At 37.9% G+C, this 15,504-nt stretch overlaps 1 protein-coding gene across 1 annotated transcript in view; it reads left to right on the forward strand.

The window, feature by feature from the left end:
* Window positions 1-15,504, forward strand: part of sox19b (SRY-box transcription factor 19b) — a 33,347-nt gene that overhangs the window by 1,795 nt on the left and 16,048 nt on the right. The window lies entirely within an intron of this gene.

Raw genomic sequence — 15,504 nt, forward strand, 5'->3', positions numbered from 1 at the left:
GCTCCCCCCTCCCCGTGCCTGAAGCATCAGTTGTCGTATCGCAGGTGACCATATTTTTTAATAAAAGACAATTTTTAAATTCGGGGAAAATATCGGTTTAAACGCCTAGTTAAAAGGGGCCTATGTTTTTATCTATTTAAAAGAGAAAAAAGTGTGACTGTTTTAAACAGTTAAGCAAAGGAAACTAAATTTTGAAACAAGGAGACAGAATGTGAAATGATTAACTCACACGGCAAACTCAGATTATTACATCATGAGTTCTTTGCCTCGCCTAATAAGTTTTGTATTTAATAAAATGTTTATTATTATTATTATTATTATTTCGTTTTCAATGCGCTGACGCGGGGGGATAGACACATTTTATAGCATCTTTATTTATGAACTCGCATTACAAGTAGCGGCTTAATCATATAATAATCACATAATTAATAAAAATAATTACACCATGTGTTAGAAATTTCTCGTTTCTCGAACTGTACCATCATCAGAAATTTTCTTTATTGTTGCGTTATATGCTATGTATAAATAATTTTAAAATCAGAAATGTAACTAAGTGGACATTTTTATATTTTCCCCTGTAGTGTAATACCTACATGAAATTAGTTTTTATTAACTAACTGTGAATGGACATCCAAGGTCATTTTAAGGCTGAGTCTACGCACTGTGAGCACTTTAAATTAGGTTGGCTGTCTGGCACTGACCCCGTTAATATCTGAGCCGCGCTTCACGAGCTACCTGAGGATATTATGGCGTTATGAACATACAATGTAGTTGAGTGCACTTTATGGTGAGAAACGCGAAACTTACACATGACGTTACATCAGTTCAGTAGCAAGACTGATTATTTTAAAATGTCATATTATTTACTAAGGGTACGTTCACAAAAATCGTTCCTTTTATTCTCCACAGTTAAACCAAAACTGTGAGTTTACTGCCCTCACTTAAGGACACGCACATATTTATGTCCAGAGGGGATTCCTTGAATCCTATTGTATGCAACATTTCATCTCATTCCAGGTTTGCTGTAAGAAGCTTGAAAAGTGCAGATGTGGATGTGATTTGTTTTGAATCAGGTGTATTTCACGGTGTGATATTAAACAGTTAAATTTGTTTGTTTTTTTATATTTTTTTGAGTTTATTTCTTGGACATAGTATGTCAAACCTTTCATTTAATAAACACTGAATGGAAAATCGATCAGTTGTAAATGGAAACAAACGCGCGATAGGCATACAACTTTGAAGTCCAATTTAGATTTTGTTGTGCAGTTTACTTTGACATTACAGGGCAGACATGAAGCAAAGATTTCCTCGATTTGTAAGACTAGTTCCTTTACATAATAAATCACTTTTAATAAACAACACACAACACGTTTTACTTTTGTGTGTGGTTAGCTTGTATTAATGGAACGTCAGAATCCTTTTGAAAATCTTTTTCCTGAAAATGAAAATAGTCCAGAAAACGTTCCCACGAATGCATTTAAACCTATTTATTTTAGGAATATTCGTCTATATATTTAACTTATCCCTCCTTGCTTTTTGAAAGTTTCTAAAAAATACGCCTCTGATGCTTATACAACACATGTCAAAATTCGACATGTTATTTACTTCAGCTAATTCTATGTATTTCTGTCAACTAAGGTGCGTCCAGACTTTAAAAAACTGTAGAGATAAACGAGTAAAACCACAATTCAAACGATACAATAACGCAGAAAAGCCCCCGTGTAACTGCTCTAACCTCAAAAATAAGATTCACATCCCCTTAATCGGGTTTAATTTTAATGTTTTGTTTTTTAAGATTATACGTTTTGCGCAAATACCTGCAATAAATCACACTTCGTATATGACAACAAGTAGCCTTTAAGCTGTTGTTATTCTTTGCAGATGTTTCTATGCAAGGATACTTACTGAAAATCGATGTGCATTCAACATGTTTGAGCTTTAGCAACGAATTACAAAGGTGACAAGGGACAGAAAAAAAGGCCACATCATTGCCACAATAAATGACATTTTTTGATCCACCTGTAAATTTTGATTATCTTTGGTGTATTTTTAAAGCAAATTAAATAGTTTGTGTGCTATTATGAATACACGAAAACTCCTTAATAATGTTTATTTTCTTAATAATTATACTTTACAGCGTTTTGTTTACTATACTTACTAGTAATTTTGGCTTTGCTTTCTTATATGTTACATAGTGCCTTTTCTCTATCTGTCTGTCTGTCATATAGTGCCTTTTCCCTATCTATCTATCTATCTATCTATCTATCTATCTATCTATCTATCTATCTATCTATCTATCTATCTATCTATCTATGCCTGTTATGTAGTGCCTTTTATATATCGTTCTTTACTGAGTGTTATGGTCCTCCTAGAACAATTGCTTAACAAAGAACAATTTCATTCTGGTATGTGTTATTGGCATATGAAGCTGGTTCTTTGTGCTTTGAAAAACTTCCTAATATGCAGAAAAATTAAATCTTTACGGTAGGCTAACAGGACACAAACAGATTAGGAGGACCTGAACTTAGCCTGTGTTATTGTATGCAGCAAAAGTCCTTTTAAAATCATAACAATCTGTTACTTCCTACTGTATTTAACTTATTAGGGATCTACGGACTGATTCCCCTATGGTATCGCTCACTCTGGCACCTTTATTTTGAGGAGTCTATCTATCTATCTATCTATCTATCTATCTATCTATCTATCTATCTATCTATCTATCTATCTATCTATCTATCTATCTATCTAATCTGGCCAAACATTGAACCAAAACTAGTAAAAAGAGCACTGTATTTTCAGGGAGACTGGTGCAACCATGAAGCTTCTTTGTTAAATAAATGGTGAGACAATTTTAAAAATATTGCTTAATCTAAATTTGGGAGTTCGTTTTTTTCCAGACCTGGGAGACAGGATAGAGGGGCCTCTTCCCTTGTTCAAGATGGGAGCCCCTTACAGTGTCACACAAACTTTGATGCACTAACTTCTTAGTTGGTCCGCGCCATGTCCTTTTGATATTTACATTTTTTATATTCTGTTCATCGCGAACCTCCAATTCAGAATCAAAGAATGTGCAGTTGGGGTCACTTGTAGCGCTAAATCAAACAAACCCGCGTTACTTTATGTCTTTTAACGGCGCTCTTAGTAAAGAGAAGGTGACTGATATGGCTTTTGCTTTTCTCGTGGGTCGCCAGGCTTGACACTTTACTTTCAGATCACATGTTGTGACAAAGCGTTAAAATGCTTGCAACGAAGCGTTAAAAGTAGCAACTTTTTAAATGGGGCATGGACAAATCTTTACTGCCCGAGGGTTAAAATCGAACCGCATGTCACCCACTCGTCTTAAATGATGTATGGAATACATAGACCCGCGCAACCGAATAATGCAGCATCTGTCAAAAGAGGTTTACAAGGCGGTGGTATTGCGATATAATGGTTAACTATATACTTCATTTTTCTTTTGTAAAAGCTAAAAACAGTTTAATAAAAACGACATAGTTATCTTGATGATGAACGTACTTTTCCGTTCGTTCATTATCATAAATTATAAATAGCAGTTACATTGGCATTATATATGTTACAGAACATAACCGTCTCAGTCTTGCGTAATTCATTTCGGGGTCGCCAGAGCCAATACCGGTAATATTGGGCTCCAACCCTATAAGGGGGGCCAGACCATATCAGGGTACCTGCACGTCTTAGGGAATGAGAGGGGAAAAGCCCAGCAAACACGGGGAGAACGTGCAAAGTCTACATGAGCTACATGACGCTGGATTCGTGAGTCGCGACGCCTACCGCAGTGTCACCGCAGACCTGGTTTTATTGCCTTTTTCCCCTTTAAAATGCTACATAAGGAAGGGTGACTAAGGGAGTTTGAAACAAGTCTGATATGTAAGTTACTGGGCACTGCCTGTGCTAGAGTGGTATTTCTATTTGCACACTCAAAAAAAGCAAAGCAAACAGTGATAAACATGCTTTTGTGCATAGGAGGATTAAAGGTTCCGGCAGTTATGAAATCACTTAAAATAAATCTGCGTTCTGCATTTGAAGTGAGTTGGTAACCTCACCTTCTACAAAGGCTTTGAGCTAACAAAGCTGATCCACCTTCATATCGTTGACATTCAGGCTGCACTATTTGCCACATACATTCGAGGCAATGACAATATTTGCTCACTCGAGTGCACTGAGGCCAGGGCAGGCGGACTAAAGAATTGGAGGAAAAACCCGACTGGACCTGTAGAATTCGGCCAAGCGGGCATTGTGATTGGTTAGAACAAATACGCCACTGAGCCTCCAAAATTGAAAAGGACATTTGAACTGCTTTTTCAAAACTGAATTAAACGAGTTGTCCCTGATTCAATCAAAGCCGTTAGGCGCTGCCGCTACGTCATATACGATGCTGATGAAGAGCTCTTGGGACGAGCGGAAGGGCTGCGGAGGCTGAGGGTCTTTTAAGAGCCAGTACTTTATGCGCCCTTACTGGTTTCCTATAGGGTCAGCTTTCGATTAAAATGACTTTATCGACAATCGGTATCGAGCACATCTTTTAGTGTTTAAATCATAGCATCACACACCTAAAAGTTCGGAATCTTCTTATAAATATATTCTATCTATAACAGAAAATGTTGATAATATGTCCTCAAACCATCACACAGATTCCAAAGAAGGAACATAAGCATGGTTCGTTTTATTATGTATTGATTATATTTTCAGAAATGACGTTATACCTCCTCTAATGAGCACTCATCTTTATCTGAAATTTACAAAACGATCCACGTTTACTCGAGGTAAGCAGCCACGAAAACACGTCGCAAATTCAAAGCCCCTCTCTTAACAGCCTTGCCTGCGTTACACTGCACACAGCTTACGGTTGATAGTTCAGTTTCTTCACGGCGACCCTGAGCGAGTCACTTCACCTGCAGGCTCTCTCTTTGTAAATAAATATGTGAGCAGAAGCAGCTGCTCAAGAGCCGTCTAACTGGAAGGTGATCACTCTTAATGGCAGTGTTCGCTTAATACTTTTTGTTTATTTTTTTAAACATGCTTTAATTGGGTAAAATTTTTATAACATAAATGAAATCAAATCATCGTTTTTAGAACGCGATATTACTATTATTGTTGTTCACTTATACAGACAAATGTGGAATCGACGCTTAGGGATTTGTTAACAGCTACTTTACTATGTCTATCCATCGTATTATTGTTATTGTATGCATGTATGTGTGTATATATATATATATATATATATATATATATATATATATATATATATATATATATATATATATATATATATATATATATATATATATATATATATATATGTGTGTGTGTGTGTGTGTGTGTGTGTGTATATATATATATATATATATATATATATATATATATATATATATATATATATATATATATATATATATATATATTGCTTTGGTGTAAATTTGTGGGTTTAAATCCTGCTACTGACACTGTGTGACCATGAGCATGTCACTTCACCTGCATGTCTGTGCTCCAGGTAGAAGCCAGCAAAAGAAACGTAACCAATTGAACTCAAATGTTGTAAGTCGCCATGAAAGGTGTCAGCCCGATAATAAGCAATAACATATATGCTTTACAAATAACTATTTTGTACCCAAATCTTACCAATGAAAGGCGCTATATGATATTCTATTTAATTTTTCATTTATTTAGCTTTCAGTGATTCACACTCACAATTTCGTGTTCTATATTTCCTCAAATTGACTGTTTAAAATCTTATTCCTAATCTTATGTTGTAAATATCAAAACCCTTGGGCAAAATGTATTAAAATCTTCGTTTGACTCATTGACTTTTTATTTTTCCTTTTCTGTTTATTGGCAGCTGGTTAAGAGCAATTGAAATCCGATAATCGTAACGAACAAGCAGCTAAACGTTGAAAGAAGATACAGACAGAAAATGAATAAAGTGATCTGCATACTACAGTCTATAATTACAAGACGGGTCTTGTTCAAAACTGTCAGAAAGTCGCATATTTATTGGTAATTGTGGAGTCCGAGAACAGGATCACGCCATGTGATTAAACAGCAGGTTCAATTAACTGCAGTGATTAGTGAATTGATTTTTATGTAAGAAATTAAACATGAACACATAAGCATTGCGACACTCCAGGAAGTGATTTGAAGTCTCAGTTCTTCGCCGTTAATTATAATTTTCGTGTGTTTTTGTGGTTCGCTTTCCCCACAGCTCATTTACCCACTCGGGCGCAGGTCAGTTTTTCTAGGAGGGCCGGCGGGTGCGGTGACTCGCTCAGGGTCCCACTAGAAACTGAGCCCACAGCCGAGTGACTTTCACTTCAGTACCTTAGCCAACTAGGTCACCTAGAAATGAATTTTAATTTTAAAACAGATTTCTAAATTTCACCTCTCGCTTGTCCTAAGATCAACATCTGCGACCGGCCAATAGCTTTTAGTGGTAAATATCAGGTTACGCGAGAAAGGCTTTATTTTTATTATTTATTTATTTTTTGCGGGTTATTTGGAAAAACGATCAATTAATAGTTTTTATGGAGAGTAGATTCGCAGTTCTACATATAAGATAAAATCTCAGGATGCTGCATCGCCATTAATTCACTAACCTTTGTCACGGAAATGCAAATTGGAAATGGATGCCTGCGGACGTGAATGAACAAGAATGCATTTTCTTAGCTTTAAGAGACAAAGATATTATAAATAAAGAAATCCTCATCATTTAAGCAGAACATGAAAACCTTTAAGTTTACAAAGTACCAGGTGCGCATTTTTTGTTATTTAAATAAATATAATAATAATTCAACCAACAGTATGTTACTCTTGGGTACGATTAACTCATACAGACATGAAACAAGAAAATTCCACATAAGCATAGTTTATTGCAATAATAATAATAATAATAATAATAATAATAATAATAATAATACATTTTATTTATATAGCGCCTTTCTCGTGCTCTGTGAAAACTTAAAGGTCCCTTTAATAATTAAACCTGTTTCACGATTCGAAGAAATCGTTTATATGTTTTTTTTAAATAAAATCTATTTTGTTTATTTAATTTACTTATTTCCCGGACTAAAAGGAGAGTTTAATGTCCGATACTGGCTGTCGCCGCATTTCAGGCTCTTTGTAAATCCAAGCGTGGAGCTTGCGGGCGCCGCGGGCGTTCGTCAAAGGTATTGCACAACTACCTGTGGATTAAAGTTTTCTAAAGAAACTGAGTTCCTGAAAACGACTTTTCTCTTGCTTTTGAAAATAAAATACACGCACATGAAGCCCTTCACTTGGAAATGAGTTATTGTAATTCCTTCAATTTATCATATTTTATTTATTTTGTTCATAACCGGATGAGGATTGTGTCCGCTGTAAACAATGAGGTATAATGATGACTTGCATTTCTTAGGTTCGAAAACAGCTCTTGTGAAACTTATGTAAGTGAGTGGGAGATGATCGCCATCTCGATTTAGAAACAGGACCTCACTTCAATGAGATGCCCGCCAAAGAGGGCGGTGACGGCCCATTTCTTTTATTAAAGCTCAAACATTCAACGTCTTATTCTAATGGAAACGAGGTGGGCTTCTTAGAGGTGCCCGCTCAACGAGCTTTAACGAGGGACCCCAGGAGAGAGCCTTTCAATTGCAGATGAGGGATGCCTTCAGCCTTCAGTCCTTTCTTTTTTAAACTTTCAAAGAGTGTCACGATTAGTATGGGTGCTGTGCATGCAGATCGTAGGTTTCACTTTCGAGTTAATTTGTTAAACGAATATTGATTTGAATAAAATACAGTTAGCAGGTTATTTAAAAGAATTGCTGTAAAATAAATAAAGAAGACCGTAAGAAATAAATGTCACGTGTCATCCAATCTGCCGAGTTCAACGAAAACTTTTGAAGGAAGTGGTGGCGTTGTTGACAAACTACCGCATATCCCACAAAACTTAATTACATCTTAAAATGTGCGCTTCGTGTTTGTACATGGCGGCAGCTACAGGTGATGCCTCATTGCTCAAACCCAACCGTCCTGTGAGGTCTTTCCCCGCTTCGTCGGCTTCTTTCCACATCTCCCTCATTCTACAGGCAGCATGATAAAATCCCAAATTATCTTCTTGCCGCCTCCAACAATATACATATCTTACTATTTGAGTTTATAACATTTAATGATGCGATCTAAAATTCCAGCCTCTGCGCTCCCCGTTTTATGAAATCATGAGGAGCAAATCAAGAAGCAGATTGGCAGCGCACACTCGCAGCTCGATCGGTTTGCGAGGTTTCGGAGGAAATCGAGGCGGTCACGGAGAGAAAGTGGAAACTCCGCACTGCCAGCGACCGAGCGCGGAGTCAAATCTATAGTGCCGTGAAGGTATCAGACGACAGCCACCCTTTATCCTATCCATCCTGGGAGGAGGGAGTGTGCCAGGGCAAAACAGGTGAAAGGCAGTTAATAACGGGAACATGCAGGGCTGGCAAAAAACACGGCATCCCAACCAGAGGCTCGTGTATGTAAGGAAATGAGCAATGAGGAAAATAAGTTAATTTAGTAGTTGCTAGTATTTAATAGTAATTAATAAGTTAACTATGGGAACACGAGGCCCACTCTTCACACAGTAATGCGACCAGGACACATAGAACTAGAAATGTAGTACATGTGATCCAATCAGCAATGGGTGGTCTGTTATTATTAGCACATTTTCAAGGTCTCTATCTATCTATCTATCTATCTATCTATCTATCTATCTATCTATCTATCTATCTATCTATCTATCTATCTATCTATCTATCTATCTATCTATCTATCGCCTTTAAAGCATTTCTAATGTGGTTTCTTCTCTCGTCTGTCAGCTTGCAACATAACAGTCTTGAACGGAAGCAGAAAAAACACATTTTCTGAAACATTTCTAATCCAGAACCATCACATAGTAATGGGAAGAGGGAATTCTTATCAGCGGCCAGAACTCATTTCCTAGCACCAGCCACAGCCCTTCTCGACCTAAAGTGGTCCCTACTCAGAGTTACCAACCCCCCTTGACAGGTCGTTAAAGATCTGCAGATGTGTTTATACGAGTGACTTTTCAACAAAAACGGAGCATATGATTAAGGCTTTATGTATCGTAATCGTCTGAATGGACACTGTACTTTATTAATTCAGACGTAACATAAGCAGACCTTTAATTAATTATAACGGTTCACAGTTGGCTCTAGTGTGTGCGTGTGTCAGTGTGTTGCGCGCAGTCCATGTGGTGTTCCTGCCTTGCACCCGATGCTAGTATGGTAAATTCTAGCTGCCCCGCGACTCTGCCTGATAAGCAGGTTGGAAGATGGATAGTTGGGCGGTTCACACATTCTTTTAGTCAAATGTAAATGAATTGACTAGTGATTTTTTTTGTCCTAAAGAAAACGTCAACTTAAGAAAAGTTACTTGAAACTTCGTGAATTAAAATACCAATACAATCATTAACATTATTACAGTCATGCTCGCTGTCTCTATGGATATTTTTGCGTCCACCTGATGGTTTTGTAGGGTTTCTCCAATAAACCTCTTTTTTTACGCTCACATCCCAAATTTATTCTTGCCGCAGTTTCTGAGTTCGCTGCTTTATTCCTATTAATTCTAAGGTAACTTTTCTGCCACGTAATAAGGAGATGGGCGTTCGTATCCCCGCTGCCCTCCGCGTGGTGTCTGCATGTTCCCCCCGTGTGCGTGTTGGTTACATCAGGGTAATCCAGTTTTAACCCATCGATCAAAGCTATTTAGTTTGGGTGGATTGGCGTTGCTAAATCGACCCTGATATGTGTGTGTCTCAGTTCATCCACCGATGGGATGGCTTCCTGTAAAGGAATTGTTCCTGCCTTGTGCCCGATTATTACTGGGATAGGCTCCAGCTACCCTGCGATCCTGCACTGCATTAGCGAGTCAAGAAAATGGATGGGTGAATAGAATACGATGGATGGATGGATTGGTAATATAGGGATGTACAGTATACGGGAACGGAGGAAACCTGGAAGCAACAGGTACATGACGGGAGGAAGCTTTGAAGCATAGGCGCACGGCACGAAAAAGAATAAGCAGTTATTCTACAATATTATTACTATTAAAATGTATTACTGTTATGATTTTAATATCAGTGGCAGAATCTGTACGGAGCTGGAGACGAATGGTTTAGCTTCTGGGGAGTGACAGGGACCTTAGGTATGCCATAGGGATGCTAGCGATCAGAATAATTACAAAACATAGCAATACTACTACTACTATTATTATTATTATTATTATTAATAATAATAATAATAACATAAAAAATAGGTGAAGGAATTTACGTGTTTCTCCTGTTGTTATTATTATTATTATTATTATTATTATTATTATTATTATTATTATTATTATGCCCTACTGTTGGTTTACAGTAACTGGGCAATAAAGCGCCATGTTTCTTTTAATCGTTTTAACAACAAAATCCCTTAACTTTCCTTTGGGATTTTATCGTTAATGTGTGTACACACGTGAAGTTAAGAAGACGCGCAATTAGCTTGTCAGCGTCGCATGTGAATTGCAATGTTTAGCATGAACCGCGTCTGTAATTAAAAGTTTTACTTTAAAGTAACTTAGCAGCCGGTGAGGTTCCTTCAAGCTGTCAGGCTTCAAAGTAAAAAGGGAAGGAGCGGCGAACCTGTCATTACGAAGCCGCTGTCAGCGGGTCCGTCGTCGTGGAAGGCAAATGAAGGGGCAAATGAATGGGGTCAGTAGCGCTCTGCACGCCACCGCGTGCACACCTTTATTGTCGTTTTTCTCTAACTTTTGAGAGGAGGTGTGTCTGTCCATCCATGTACCCTTTATTCATGCCCAGAACTCGGATTGGTCCACCTCTATTGGGTCAAATTCATATACTGTACTTTCGATTGCTATACTATTAGGCGTTCTTATCCCGGTCGTGATTCTGCGTCACCATTTATCTGAATGCTCAGGTTTCATGAACCAAATGCCAACTGTGACTAACTTTGTTATTTAAATTTGCTTTTACATTTTGTGTGCTTAAGTGCTGAGACAATGGGTACGCATTTTCAGTATACCTCAATGGACAGTTATGTGCGCAAACCTCTGGAAGTATATGGAAAGAATTTTTCCATATTGAAGTTTTTTTAACACACTGGCGATTTGCTGTGTGGGTTTTGAAATGAAATTTAACAACTATGTAAGCTGTACAATGTGAAAGGCGCTATAAAAGAAAGATTAATACTTATTCGTACCAAGAGGGAAATTTAGTTTTTTACAGTCGCTTAATAAATAATAATAATAAAAAAACTTTTATAACAAATAACAGCAATTCTTCTCAAATAACACACAAGAATTACTAAAACGAAAAGAAAACTTCCAGCTTGGCTAAGGATAAAAAGAACTTTCATGAACATGCCACCAAAAATACTATGCATCTGGAAACACATCTGGAAATATTTACTGACATTTTTGTTGATTTTTTTTTTATTTCAAGATATTATTATTATTATTTATTTATTTTGCAAACAAATATAGTAGCATATGCATATGAAATAGTAGTATATGTTTGAATGAACTTCTATCTCTGTATCCTTAGGAGCTGACAGGGTTGTAGCTGAAGTTTTATCTGGATGTCTATTTACTTTGTTAATTATATTTTATTTGGATGACGTTGTCATCTTAAATACCCCGGGATACCTGGCTTTATTCCTGTCTTGTGTCCAGTGCTGCTGCACTAGGCTTCTGCTCCCTGTCAACTTGCACTGGATATTTGAAGTAGGAGATGGATGGATGGATCTTAAATACAAAAAACGCAAAATCCAAAAGGTAGCCCACATAAAGAAAAATAAAACCACTCTTCATCGCCCCATACTCAACACTGTGAAAGTGGTCATTTTAGCCTTTCACCTCCTCGGTGCACGTAACGCTGTCCTGCACGTTCCTCTGTTTAGCTAAAATGCCTGCCTGCTACACTCTCATACTGTGTGTTATACACATTTGTATTCAGGTTATTACTTCTAACTAATAAGGTCTCCGTAATTTAATTACTTTCACATTGTTACTACACATAGTCCCAAATTATGGTTAATGAAGTGAAGGCAAAGACACACACGCCTAGCAGGGTGAGGGCTTTCACTTTTCTGCCACCCCTCCCATATGTAGTTGGTGATATTTGCTAATAATTAAGCTTACATCATCAGCTTTTGTCATTGACCGAATTGTTTAAAAGGGTGCTACCCTTTTGAGAAGAAACACAGCAATCGAAATAAACAAACAAAAAATGAACAAGCACAAATTCCTATATCAGTCTTGTAATGTGGCCTTAATGACCAGGGTAGTGGACTGTGAGATAGCAATAGGTTGATCTTAATTCCTACTTTTGAATCATTGTCAGACCTCACATTAGTCACCTAAAGCAGCAAACCTCTCATTACAAGAAACACGAAAACAAACGCATTATTGTTGGGTGGTATAGTGGCGCAGTAGTTAAAGCTGCTGCATTACAAGCCCTGTCACCTTGATTCAGCTCCTGGGCTGGACACTTTCATTGTGGTGGTTGGCAGTTCTCTCCTGTTTCATTTGATTTTCTGCGGGGTTCTTCTGTTCCCTCCTGAATCCTGGAGATTTAACTTGAAACCGGCTTGGTGTGAAGATGTAAGATTGAGGGTGAGGTGTTATGGGCTGGCATCCCATTCAGGGTTAATAAGCAGCACCACCACCTTGATGTATGTGATGAGCTTTTACTGTCTGTGACCCTGTATTAGAAAATGAGGCATCAGAAAATGGAATCTGGAGGCTGGTATTCCATATAGAAAGATGCCATATTGCGATATTGTTTTTAGAAATGTAGGAATACATATACCACTTTGTTTATCTACATGTGACATACTGACCTGTCACTGACTTATTACACAATGTGTTGTTGTGGTGCAGTGGTTAGCCTCACTCTTCCATAGCACCACTTAACATAACATGACATTTTCGGGGTTGGGTTTAGGTTTAGGTTTAGGGTTCTAGAAGCAGCAAGTGCAAGCCTGAAAACAACCCTGGACAGGACACATAGCTAACTAACAGACACACACACACACACACACACACACACTTGGAGTCTTGGGTTAAAATCCTGGCCTGGCTACCACCTGTTTGGAGTTTGCAAGTTCTCCTTGTGTCTGCCTGGGCTTTCAAGTAAGAAGTGATGCTGTATGAGTGTGTGCAGGTCAGGGAGTATCTGAGTGTCCAGACGGGAGTTCTATAACAGGTAACATTTTGCCTATATCTCTGAACTGGATGGAGTTAATATTGAGTGCTGTGATGATTAATAACAACACATTTACAACATTTAATGAAGTGCCAAATGACTAGTTTAGCTGTACCTCTCCTGCTTTCTCTGTAACACTTTCCATTCCTCGGATGTTTCAGTTCAGTTTACTTCATGCTTATGTAGCTCCATTTATTAGGATGGCTGCTGTAGGAGGCCAAATATGATATGTGCATTGATTATCACTGACATGAAAATCTCTCAGTTTGTCCATCTTCTGCTCCTGCTCTTTCCAGGTCCAGCCATTCCAATCATGTTGGTCTAAACAAGTCGGCCTAACAACCTGTGGAAAGGCTTTAGCTTTGATAGTGACGATCATGGTAGTGATTATCATTATGAAGAATGCTTCTGAACCTAATCATGAGCGTGCTGACTGTGTAAAGAGGGCTTGTTACAATAGGGGAAAATGAAAAAGGATTAATCAAGTCTAGGAGCAAAATGTATACAGTCTACTAAAGAACTATTTCAAAAATGGAAAATTAAAAGTAATGGTGGCGCATGGCCTGGTGAGGCAGTGGTCCACCTCATGCCTCATGGACTTGGTCTGGTCACTGTCTCTGCGCACTTGTCACATTCTTCCCTTGCCTGTGAGTCTTTACACTTAACATTTCAAAAGCGTGCGTGTGCGTGTGTGTGCTGGATCAACTGGCATGTCGGTATATGTGAGTGTGCCCACTAATAGATTGACATCCCAGCCAGGGTTGGTTCCAGGTTTGCAACCAATAAATCAATCAATCAACATTTATTTATATAGCACATATTCATACAAAAAAATGTAGCTCAAAGTGCTTTACAAAATGAATAGAGAAATAGAAGACACAATAAAAGATAAACATAAGTCAACATTAATTAACATAGAATAAGAGTAAGGTCCGATGGCCAGGGTGGACAGAAAAACAAAAAAACTCCAAAGGCTGGAGAAAAAAATAAAATCTGTAGGGGTTCCAGACCAAGAGACCGCCCAGTCCCCTCTGCTTCCAGGGTAGGGTTAGCCACTGTGCAACTAAACCGGGGCAAGTATTAAAGAATAATAATGTCCCCCATTGACATGAGTTAGCTATAGTAATGAAGTATGTCATTGTTCATCTTGAACATAATAATAATAATTCAATAATCCAGAAGTGAATAAAACTTCACTCTTGCTAACGTAAAGACAATAAGAAGTAGAAGGATATTGTGAAAACATTGAAGGGTATAATATGCCACTGCATAATAGTATAATTTAAGGTTATACAGGCAGAGGCTATCCTGGCAGCATCGGGGCACAAGGCAAGAATCAAGCCTGGACAGGATGCCAGTTCAAACTCATAGTACCGATCAAGAATGCCAGTTCATGGGATGTGAAAGAAAAAGAAAAGAAAAACTGGCATGCAAGGGGGAAAATGACAGACAGAGTGACTGAGGCGCACAACTTGAATTCATGATGCTGGATCGGTGTAGTAACCACTAGTTTTAATTTTAATCTAAGAAATATTTCTCCATTTGCTCATCCCTACATCTTTCTTCACCATCTGCTTATGCAATTTAGGATCAGAGCCACATTCTCATGCAGCGAAGTCTTGAGAACACAATTGATTAGCCACAGTATGGCATTTGTTTGCCTTTTAAAAGGAAAATATTATAAAATGGATGAAAAAATATGTGGTAGTCAGATAGTAAGATGTAAAAGCTATAAAAGAACTGAATGTATTTTTATGAATCCAAGTTCAGACAGCACGTGCCCCCTTTGCTTACAGTGTCACTTTCTGACCTGTTCTGTTAACACTTTTATAACAAGCTTATCCAAAACCACCTGCACAGTTGTTTCTTCCTAACTTTATATGCAATGCGGACAAATTCCATCACTCAGGACCGCACAGAATAAGCTACTTTTTTTCAAAGCCATATTGCAATTGTTTCAGTGTTTCTACAATTAGCAATTTGATAAATGAACTGACTCACTCGGGTGCCACAATGTAGAGACTACAGATTACAGACACACCATTTTATGTAGTGCCTTTCCAAAATGGATACTCTTCTAATTGTAGAGTGAAAGCCAATCCCAGATGCTTTACAGGTGTGCTAAACAAGTCTTCACATTTGTCCAACTGTAGTACGCCCAGGCTGAGCAGTTGACGTGCTTAAGCCAGAAACATTGTGCTTTTAAAGTGCAACACTATGGTTGCTGCGCTGATGTAATGGCTATCCTTTATTAAGTG

This window comes from Polypterus senegalus, chromosome 3, assembly GCF_016835505.1.
Source record: "Polypterus senegalus isolate Bchr_013 chromosome 3, ASM1683550v1, whole genome shotgun sequence".
Classification (NCBI taxonomy): domain Eukaryota; kingdom Metazoa; phylum Chordata; class Cladistia; order Polypteriformes; family Polypteridae; genus Polypterus; species Polypterus senegalus.